Below are 10,196 nucleotides of genomic sequence, written 5' to 3'. Positions count from 1 at the left end.
TTGATACGAGCTGACCGAGTTGCCTGCAAGCGGATGATACTAGACTGTGATCTGTGTAGAGACCCCGAAGCAGAGAGAGTTTTCCAACAACTGCTGTAATATTTGTGTATTTTAATGTTTTATCATTTTACAGATTTACAGACAGTTAGTTTCAAGTTGTTAATAAATCCAGTTAGACACAACTGAGCTTCTCAAACCTGAATCTGAATTCAAGTTGGACTGCCTAATGTCAGCCTTGTAGTTTTACACTGCCGTGACACAATTAGCCTTTAGACATTCTCTTCTCTTCAGTGAGGTGCTGGATAGGAAAAGGTCAGGATATTTAAGGTGACTAAAGGTCCCCATAACATTTTGGTCACTGAGGCTGCAGCAATTAGCAAACACATGGCAGGTAAAGCCTTTCATAAAGGAAATGGCCAGTCACTATGGATGAGCAGATTAACCTTATAAACCCCTTTTGTAAATATACCCGCCTGTTCACTCAATAAGAGCAGGTGGGGGAGTAAGGGTAATGTCAGCTACCATAACAACAGAGAAACACGCTGGAACTGAATATGCCTGTTTACATACATGCACATGTTCACGTGCACAGACCCGAGGACACGAGCTGCATGCACAGGTCACAGATACAGACGCACAAAGACAGATCGTTGCACAAACATGAGCAGAAATAACAATTCCGCAGTGACAGTGTGTTTGTGCTCGCAACAATGTTAATCACGCTGAGGAACTCCTGGCAGAGAAAATGTGATGTTTTAAGGTGAGAGGAGAAGAGAGAGAAGCTGGAGGGGGGAGGGTGAAGGAAAGACACGCATAAACACAGACATACAGACAGACACACACACACACACACGTACACACACACGTACACACACACGCAGCCCAGAGGTTGTCTGTTCCAGTCAGTGATCTATCTACTTTAGAGCAGTTGAACCACAGCTGAACCCAAATGGAATGAGGCATTGCAATCATATTTATTTAATGAAGTAGTCCTTGTTCAAATTATTTAAAGCAGAAAAAGAAAAAGTTGGATGCAGAGTTGGGAAATCTTCAAAATCTTCCGATTCTTTTTTATTTGTTCTATTTTTTAATTAACATTATTCTTTACACATCTGTTTTTCTTTTGTTTGTTTGTTGTTCTTCGACTACAGAGGAAGAAATATAATTTTTATGAGTCCGTCCAGGTACATTATGTATCAGAAATTGGCAACATTGGTCAAGTGAAAGCTGGTGCCATATATAATAATTATTACACATTAAAGCACTACTGGATTGGATTACCTTTAATTTACAGCTCACAGACCAGCTGTAAAACACACACACACACACACACACACACACAGACCACAACTATATAGTAGTTGCCTTGAATAGTTGCCTTAATGTTTTCTTGTGACTCATGGGAAGCAATTGTAATAAGGATCAACCCTACGATCCTTATCTCATAACCACAAGAAAAGAATCTGTAATAAGGAGAAAATATTTTTAAATGAATTATTCAGAGGCAATTTAATCATAGACAGATCATTTCTCACCAAGTCAAAAGATGTCAGTACAATGACTATCTAACTATCTTGACACAACATGATATTAAATCTCCTACTAAACCCTGGCAATCTTTATTCGAATAATTTATTATAATAGTATATTATGGGAATATTAATTTGGTTAACTCTGGTTTTACACTGGTTTCCGACCATACTCTGCATGTAAAATATGGTTTTCTAACATCAACAGCACCAAGGAATCCATTTTTAAAGATTGTCCAAAGATTATGTTTTTGACATTTCAGTAAATATTTACAACTGAGTATCAGCTTTTATGGGCAGTGGCAAAAGCTGCCTCATTTTCAGACCAAATTCAATTACAATAGGACATAAGCCATCACTGGTGGGCTGCAACTGCACTGCTGAGGGGATAACCCAACCTCAGTGATCCTCCTGTGCTGTCCAGTGACAGCTCCAATAAATACTTCATTGCTCATACTCCTCCCGAAAGCTCTTCAGGGATGAAAAAAAACTTGCTCTTCAGACCTTCACTGCAGCAGTTTTGTCAATCGAAATTCACAACACCTAGAGAGAGTTTTGTTTCTATTTTAAAAGTGAGCAGATTCATTTATCATTCAGGTTATACGAAAACGTTTGGATGAAACATAAAGGAGCCACTTGTAAGTTTTGCTATTGCTACATAGCCAATGTTAGCATTAACAGCTGCTTACCTAGCAGTGTAGAAGAAACATTGCAAGTTCAGCATCAAACTTCATTCTTTTACTCACCAAGAAGTACACACAACATCACAACAATGCTCCACCTAAAGGGAAGCAGAATTCTTCTAAGAATTTTCTCACTTCATTCGAATTTCCTATCTCTGTAAAGCGCTGCCGTACGACAGTGGGGTGAGATAAAATGGTTGAGTCATTTCCATAACGCCTGCGAACTAACAGTGGGACTAATTAGTGTGGAATGGCAAAACAAAAAGTCTGGTTTTCTGCACATTTTGAAATACCCCAGTAATGTCTAATTATGTGAATCCATACCTGGCAGGGATCATATTTTACATTTCTGAATCTGTGCCTCGAGCTGAGACGAAGAGCCCAAAAAAATTCAGTGCAGAGATATAAAAAATAAATTAAAAAAAGGTTTAACACATGAATTAACAAAACCCCTATTAGCAATCTACAACTCCCACACATACAGTAACATGCAATTATGTAATTACCCACTCGAAAAGCGGTTTATGTACAGGCAGATGATTGACGTAAAAATGCTTCACTGTTCCCCTGTTGATGGTTTATTCTATTAAATCCTCAAAACAGCCAATACACAGCGTCATCTTTTCCATCACTCTGAGTTCCGAATGTCGAAATTTAAATTTCAACTTCTTCAGGGTGATTTTGAACTTGATGTCTGGCGATGGAGCCTCTCCAGACATGAAGCTGCATTTCTTTTTCTGCGGCGGGCGAGTACATTTATAGGTCAAGTTGGCTGGTATCTGATTTGAGACACGAGCACAGCCTTTTATCAATGTGGAAAAGCTGGCCTTTCTGTCAACCTCTGTCTCGGTCTCCAGCCGCCTGTATTCTCCAGATTAGCCCGGGCAGCTGGCTCATTTTCTGACCGGAGCAACTCACCAGCAGAGAGGAGCTGAGCTGAGGCTGAGAGCGAACACAGCGTGCGGAGGAGATAGGATGAAGAAATGTGAATAGGACAGAGTGAGAGAGAAGACAGTCTGAGATAGTCAGAGGAGTCAGAACGACCAATGACTGACAGAAGGGCCGAGCCTTATTTCATTTCAGAAGCACGCTTTTAAGTGGGACTTTATCTCTAATGAAATGAGGTGATGAAAGTGAGGCAGAAACACCAGAAAAACCGTCTTCAAATCCACTATTGCCTCATGGCAGTGTTTGTATATCCAAACAAGTTTCCAGGCGTGTTAAAATCCATTTTTAAAACACACAAATCTTCCTACTGACTCACAATATTATAGGTGAAATATGAGACTCTTGATCACTTGAGGCAATTTATCAGACTTGACACAGGTCCCCCTAGAGTCACACCATTTTCACATACATGCTCCCCACAACCTGTAAACGCACTTTGATGTGTAAGGTTGGCGGAGTTCCCTTTTAAGAACCTTTAAGGCGTCAGCATGCTTCAAACAAAGGGCTTTGTAGATGGTTGGATAGCATGGGAAACCCCTGCCCTGAAACCTCTCCGATGTAACTTTCCAAACCCGACAATCTGACCAGTAAATTCACATAGCGACCTGCCAGGTGTGCCGAGATGAGAAAGTTGTCAGGGTTTCTAACAAACTTTAAAAAAATTCTTTACATAGCTGCTTCTGTCACTTTTTGTGTGCACAAAAGAGTGCAACACTATGAATGCCTTTAAGGAAAGTTTATCTTGCCCCTGACTATGACAGCAAGATTTTCACACACAAAAAAAACAACTTAAAAATCAGTGTCATACATCTGGGTCATTGGCCAGTTTGTTCTTTGTACAGCATGATTGTAAAGTAAAAAGATGGGGAGAGATGCACTGGGTCAAGAAACAGTAATACTGGTAATGTTGTAAAGTAAAAAAGGTGCTCTTCAGGGATAGGGCATGTAGTCAAGTGAAAAAAAAAAAACCAGAACAAAACACAAAGACTGTCCAGCTGACTTTTTTTAAAAGAAAATTCATGGTGTTGGTTGGAAGTCTAAAGGAAATCAGGGTATATACCCAGATGAAAACTCTTTGAGTTGAAACGCGTTGGTTTTTTTCTGATTCATCCATGACAGAATAAAGGATTTTTATAATCAGTGCCTTCCAACCAAAACCACAAGCTTTCTTCAAAAAGTAAGCTCAACAGTCTTTGTTTTTTTTGTTTTGTTTTTTAGACATACAGCATGATTGTCAGATGCTTCTTCCACATCTGGGCCGATGCTGGTAAGTGTCAGTCATAATTCTGACAATGTCATAAGAGGCTCATGCAAAATCAGTGGAGCTTTCTTTAAAGAACTTGGCTTTGTCTTCTTGGATTGATTAAACGTTTCCCAGATGTTCCACTTTGCATAGTGGTACAAACATGAATCTATGTTCTCTTACGAAAGATTAGCCAGTCATTCTTCCCCTTCATGTAAGACAACAACTTCTAGTGAGTAAGAAAGCGACAATAAGTATGTCTGGGACTTGGGAATTCCTGAAGAATCAACTACAGTCACTGTTGGTGAAAGGAATAGACGAAACAATGAAGGTTTTTGCATGACACTGGTGATATTTTTTGTAATGTGAATTTATACACTATTGTATTTTAAATCTAAATTGCAATGAATCAAACTTGAAATGTTTGCAGCTAAATCTGATTATTAATTTAGAGCTTCCGAGTCTGAGCCATTCCCTCCTTCAGCCTTCCTTCACTTTACTCCTCCTCTTTTTTATGATAGATAAAGAGAGGTAAGGACAAAGAAAGTGAAGAAAGGCCTGACCCACACACAGAGGGGATTCAGTTACCTTGTTGACACGTACCCAATAGTGTTAGGAGAGCCTGCAGATTTCATTCTGGCTGATAAGAGCGATCCCTTCTCTTGGTGCAACGCCTGGAGAAATAAGCCTGACACGGGAACCCAGTGGTACCTGAGCCTGTGTCTTTCATTACAACCAGAGACTGACAAACCAGTGTTAGACCAAACTGTGAGAAATCAGATGACAGCTGTAGATGCTGTCTGAACCGTCAGTCCCTTCCAGCAGAAAGAGCTAGTCAAAAACAGATGATGGCAGAGGGGAGAGTTTACCCTGACCCTGTACATAATGCACTGTAGGTGATTGGGCCTTGTCAAAGCGATGATGTTATAGTCGAGAGAATCTTTGTGGGTGCATGTGTTGATCAGCGTCTGTCCGTGCAGGCATGTGTGGGTGTGGAGATGCTTTTATAAGAGCACAAGACATTTTCTCTTTCTTGTGTATAAATAATCTTCAGGACTAGATATCTAGTGGTTAACATTCACATAACGCTCAAGAAAAAATTCAAGTACCAACAAGTTTACTTTGAACATGCCTTACAAATTTGACAAGATTAAGGGTATTATTTTGTTTTTAATGGGGATTACAAGCGGACCCCCTGTTTCCCCGTTTCCAGTCCTTATGCTAAGCTAAGATAATCAACTGCTGGCTCCAGCTTCATATGGACTGAACAGATATGACGTGTAACTCTAACCCTAACCCTTTCTCATCTTATCAAACAAGCAAATAAGTTTCTTTCCCAAAATGTCATCAAGTGGAGATGATTCAAATGCATGCGCTTGTGTGCATTTTCCCCTTGTATCACATATACTACAGTACATTTAAAGCATGTGTAGGTTTTGGTTCATGCATATGTATCTAAGTCTCACAGATGGGGAGGACACGTGCACAATGACAGTGTGTTAATGTTTCATAACCACCTGACAGGTAACCGAGCTCTGATAGGCTCACTTAATTCCTGTAATCTTTTACATGCCTCCGTCTCAAGCCCTTACAGACAAAAGGCAAGAAATATCTGAGGTAAAATCATATTATCACCTCAGTCCCAGATTAGGGCTCAAGGGAGGAAGCTGAAATCTCAGGTTTCCTCATGAGGATTTTGCTCAATGATGCAGCCAAAGCATATAATTTCCTTAAGCACCAAGTCAGTATTGTCCTGATTCATAGCTTGCTTTAAATTGTGATTGTTTTGGGGCTGTGCTGGGGCTGTGTTCACATTTGTATGCATGTGTTGGCTTTCTGAGAAACAGATTTAAAAAAAAAAAAGCTTTTTTCCTTTTCTTAAAAGCCACACCCATCTGATCTACCACAATCCAGTCTAGACTCAGTGAGAGATGCTGAATCTAAGGCCTATGGTCCACACACATGTGGGTATTGATTAAAATGCAGGTTTCCCTCTGTCAAAAAAAAAAACTCCATTTACATGAAATAACAAAAACATGCTGTCAAGAGCATGCCAGTGATATAACCCTAAGTGTAAAGCCATGTTGGCCAATCAGAAGCCTGAAAAATATTTTCCTGCTCTGGTAGGTTAATTACAATGATGTCATAAGTCAAAAACATTGCCCTGAGTACACAACAACACAGAAAACAAGAGTTTCTGAACATCTTCACCCTGGAAAGTTCTACTTTTCGTGTGGAGAAAAGGCCAAAACGCAAAGCAGCAGCTACAGCTACATTTTAAAACAGGGGTGAAAGCTCAAGATCTGGGCATTTGTGGTTGTCACAAAAAACCTTTTCATTACCTGAATTTGTTTGTTATTGAAGAAAATGACTGATACCTAAATGGTCACTACCTTAAAATGCATTGTCCGACCTACGTAGTACCATTTAATGCTTTGGATTAAACCCCAAATGCAGCAATGTTTGGACTAAATCACCTTCCTGATGAAACTTTCTCTGCTTTGCTTCTTTGTGATGGATTTCACAAGCATAACCAGACCCCAAAATACATTGAAGACCCTGTAGCCCACACACCTTGTAAATGCTGGTCAGTCAGTCTCTCTTACTTTTCCTGGTGCTAAAAATAAATGAGGAGGTCAGGTACTGGTGCCAAAGCGGAAAGAACGATCTGATTCTGAAAAGGCCTGCAACTGCTATAGCTAGACAGATGTGAGTGTGGTGGTACAAGTCTACTGAAACTAGGTGTAACAAATCATCCAGTCAATAGACACTGACTCCGTTTCAGAGCTGTACGGTTGACATAATTGTTCTTAACGAAGCTCTGGAGTAGAAGTGACTTGTGTGTCATCGACCTTAATGACGTGTAATGGATGGAAGATAATAAACAAACTTTGACTGGGATTATCATCGTATTATCTCTCTTAAAAAATCAAGAAAGATAAAAAGATAGTGTATATTTTTGTGGAAAAGTTTATCTTCTTCTTCCTCTATCTATCTTCTATCTAGATTGCTAAAGGAGGCAAACATCTTGTCAATAGCAGTTTTGTTTTGTGCATGTATGTAGCACGGTACCACCAATGCTTATAGGCCAATCAGTAATTTGTGGACCATGTAAATATGAGTCATATTAACATACATTTACTAGCATTTCTTAAATGATCATAATTTACAACATTGGTGTGTGTTATGTGAGTGAATACAAACATTACTGGTGTCGCCAATGAATTCAAAGAGTGTGAAAAGAGTGTGAGTGTGAAGACACATCCTGTCTTTGGTTGTGCTATCAGTATTAGTGTCAACATTTCAAATTTAAGCTTTAGAAAGAACCCCAAGATGTTTTTTTAAGCAGAGTGTGCTTAGATGTACAGTCAGCCCATATTTTTTCAAGCTGACTGATAAAAGGTGTCTGAAAGTACAACATCTCTGTAAAAGGAAGAAACCAGGCTGCAGCACAAATGCTGGGTAAAAGGGTAAAGCCCAGGGAAGAGCTATCTGGGGAGCGCTCCAAACCCCCAGGGAAAGTAAAAGAGGTTGAAGCTGGTAGGTTGCCGAACACGAGGTGAGATCCAGAAGAGTTGGCATGAAGAAGCAAGGTGAATGCAAAAAGTAGCTACAGGCGAAAAGACTATAAGGTCACCTTGGAGAAACAGGAAAGTTGAATCCCAGAGGATGATGTTCCTGAAGCAGGCAGTGCATGATGTTCTTCCAAGCCCATCAAATAAGCCATCTGCTGGGGCAAGGTGAGGGCACCAAGATGCTATCTCTGTGCACTGAGTAAGAGCGCTCCATCATGCTAAACATAAGCATGTCAACATCCAATCGTTGCTAATGTGCATGTTAACATGCTAACGGCAGCTTTTCCTCTTGCTCCAGCCTCAGGCCAAGTTGTAAGGGAAGCAAGCAAATACATTTTGTAATTGTGTTACATTAAATATTCAAAATAGTCATTTTAATTTAATCTGATGATGAAGATCATTTGATATGATATAAATCTCCAGAACAGCTTCTGTATAGATGTTAAGGCCAGATTGATTAAACTTTTAAGCCAACATGGATAAAAAGTCCTTTAAGTGCTGAGTTAAAAAAGGAAATTTGAACATTTCTTATTAAACAGCAACTGAAAAACCTCCATCCACTGATGAATATCATGTGATATGATCGAAAGCTCCACAACAGCTACTAAAATCAGAATTGTTGTTAAAATTTGAGATGTGGGTAGAAATTCAGAGGTCTGGAACAACAACACACTTTCAGGATCTAAGCATAGTAAGACTTAATTTAATTTGAATTGAATCAAAAGACATAAGCTTAATACAAGTTTAATGGACAGCTCCAATATCACTGAACCCTAAACATGAGAATTTAGTTTTAGACGTATCCTGTCATGAATTGAATTGCTGGACAAATGGAAATTTGGTAGCACTTGATGAGTAGTCGGCAATCACCAAAATTAAAAAAAACCATGACATACTCTCTAAATCAGTCCGCCAGGCAATCACAGTTCCCTTTCAGAATAAATGCAGGTAAACACACGTGCAAGTGTGAGCTTGAGTGTGACAATCAATACACATTTGTGTGTTATCATTGGGGATCATGCACCTGTGATACAACACCATGATTTCAGTCAACCAAGCCATCTTTCCCCTTCTGCCCCCATGGCTCTCTTTTGTTCTCTCTGCCAATTTTCTTCCATTATAACAAGCTGTCAATTTCTCTCTCCCTTTACGCCTTTCTATTTCTCTCTCCTGGAAAGGTAAACAAGCTCTTGTTGAGCAGCCCCACTCATTAGCCCCATTGGCAGGACAGCTTTCTCATAAAACAAGCTGGTGTTATGGCAACTCACACTTCATTGACTGTGCTGCACAGGACTGGTGTAAAACAGGTTGAATGGTTGTACAGAGGTTAACTTAACTTTAAACCAGATAATTCTCATAGAAAGCTTAAAACCCAAGGTAATGAATTGTCAGGAGAAGAGAAAATAAATATTTGAGAAAGAGAGTTGTTCTCAGCCTGAAGCCAATGCTATTGAGCAGATTTATTCATTTATTGAAGGATGGTAGAAAAACAACTCGTTTCGCACATCACTGATATTCTTCATTACATCAGCTGCCTGTTCTTTATTTATGGCATTTCTTTGTGAAGAAAGGACATATTGTGCTGTCACATGCACAAGTCATCCGTCCACCCAACCATGTACATACACATACACACACGGTGTTGTTGCATTCACCGCTGTTGCCAAGACAGGAAATGAAGGGAGCCATATCACCCAGTAATAACGCTGTGTTGATGATGAAGCTCTGACCATGGACAGAAGCAGAGATGGAAACACAATGATCCAGAGAACAGAGCACTCTCACAACCTAATCAATACACACCAGTGTACTGCATCAACAGCCAGAACAGAAAACAATCCTACTCTGTTTGTAGCCCACACATGCATCTCATTGCTCATGTCAATCTGGACTTTCTTCTTCAATCAGTCATGATAAAACATGCGTGTTCCCTGTAGATGTGAAAGCACATCTCCTGTGTCACAAGGACAGGTAAGCTGTCGTTTAAATTCTTTTTAGGGAGGACTTCATCAATTTTTTAACCTAAAGGCGGAGGCGAAGAAAATCAGCAAGAAGCATCATCTCATAAAGGATCATATGTGTGGTTTATGTTGCCACCCTGTCTTACCAGAAAAAGACGGTAATCTCATCTGACAGAATTTTCAACAAACTCCTAAACACAAAAACACAGAAAGAAGAAGAATTTGTCCCAAATGGAAGATGGATTTCCTTATGTACA

Source organism: Seriola aureovittata, chromosome 13 (genome assembly GCF_021018895.1).
Source record: "Seriola aureovittata isolate HTS-2021-v1 ecotype China chromosome 13, ASM2101889v1, whole genome shotgun sequence".
Taxonomy (NCBI): Eukaryota; Metazoa; Chordata; class Actinopteri; order Carangiformes; family Carangidae; genus Seriola; species Seriola aureovittata.
Note: the sequence above shows the minus strand (reverse complement) of the source record.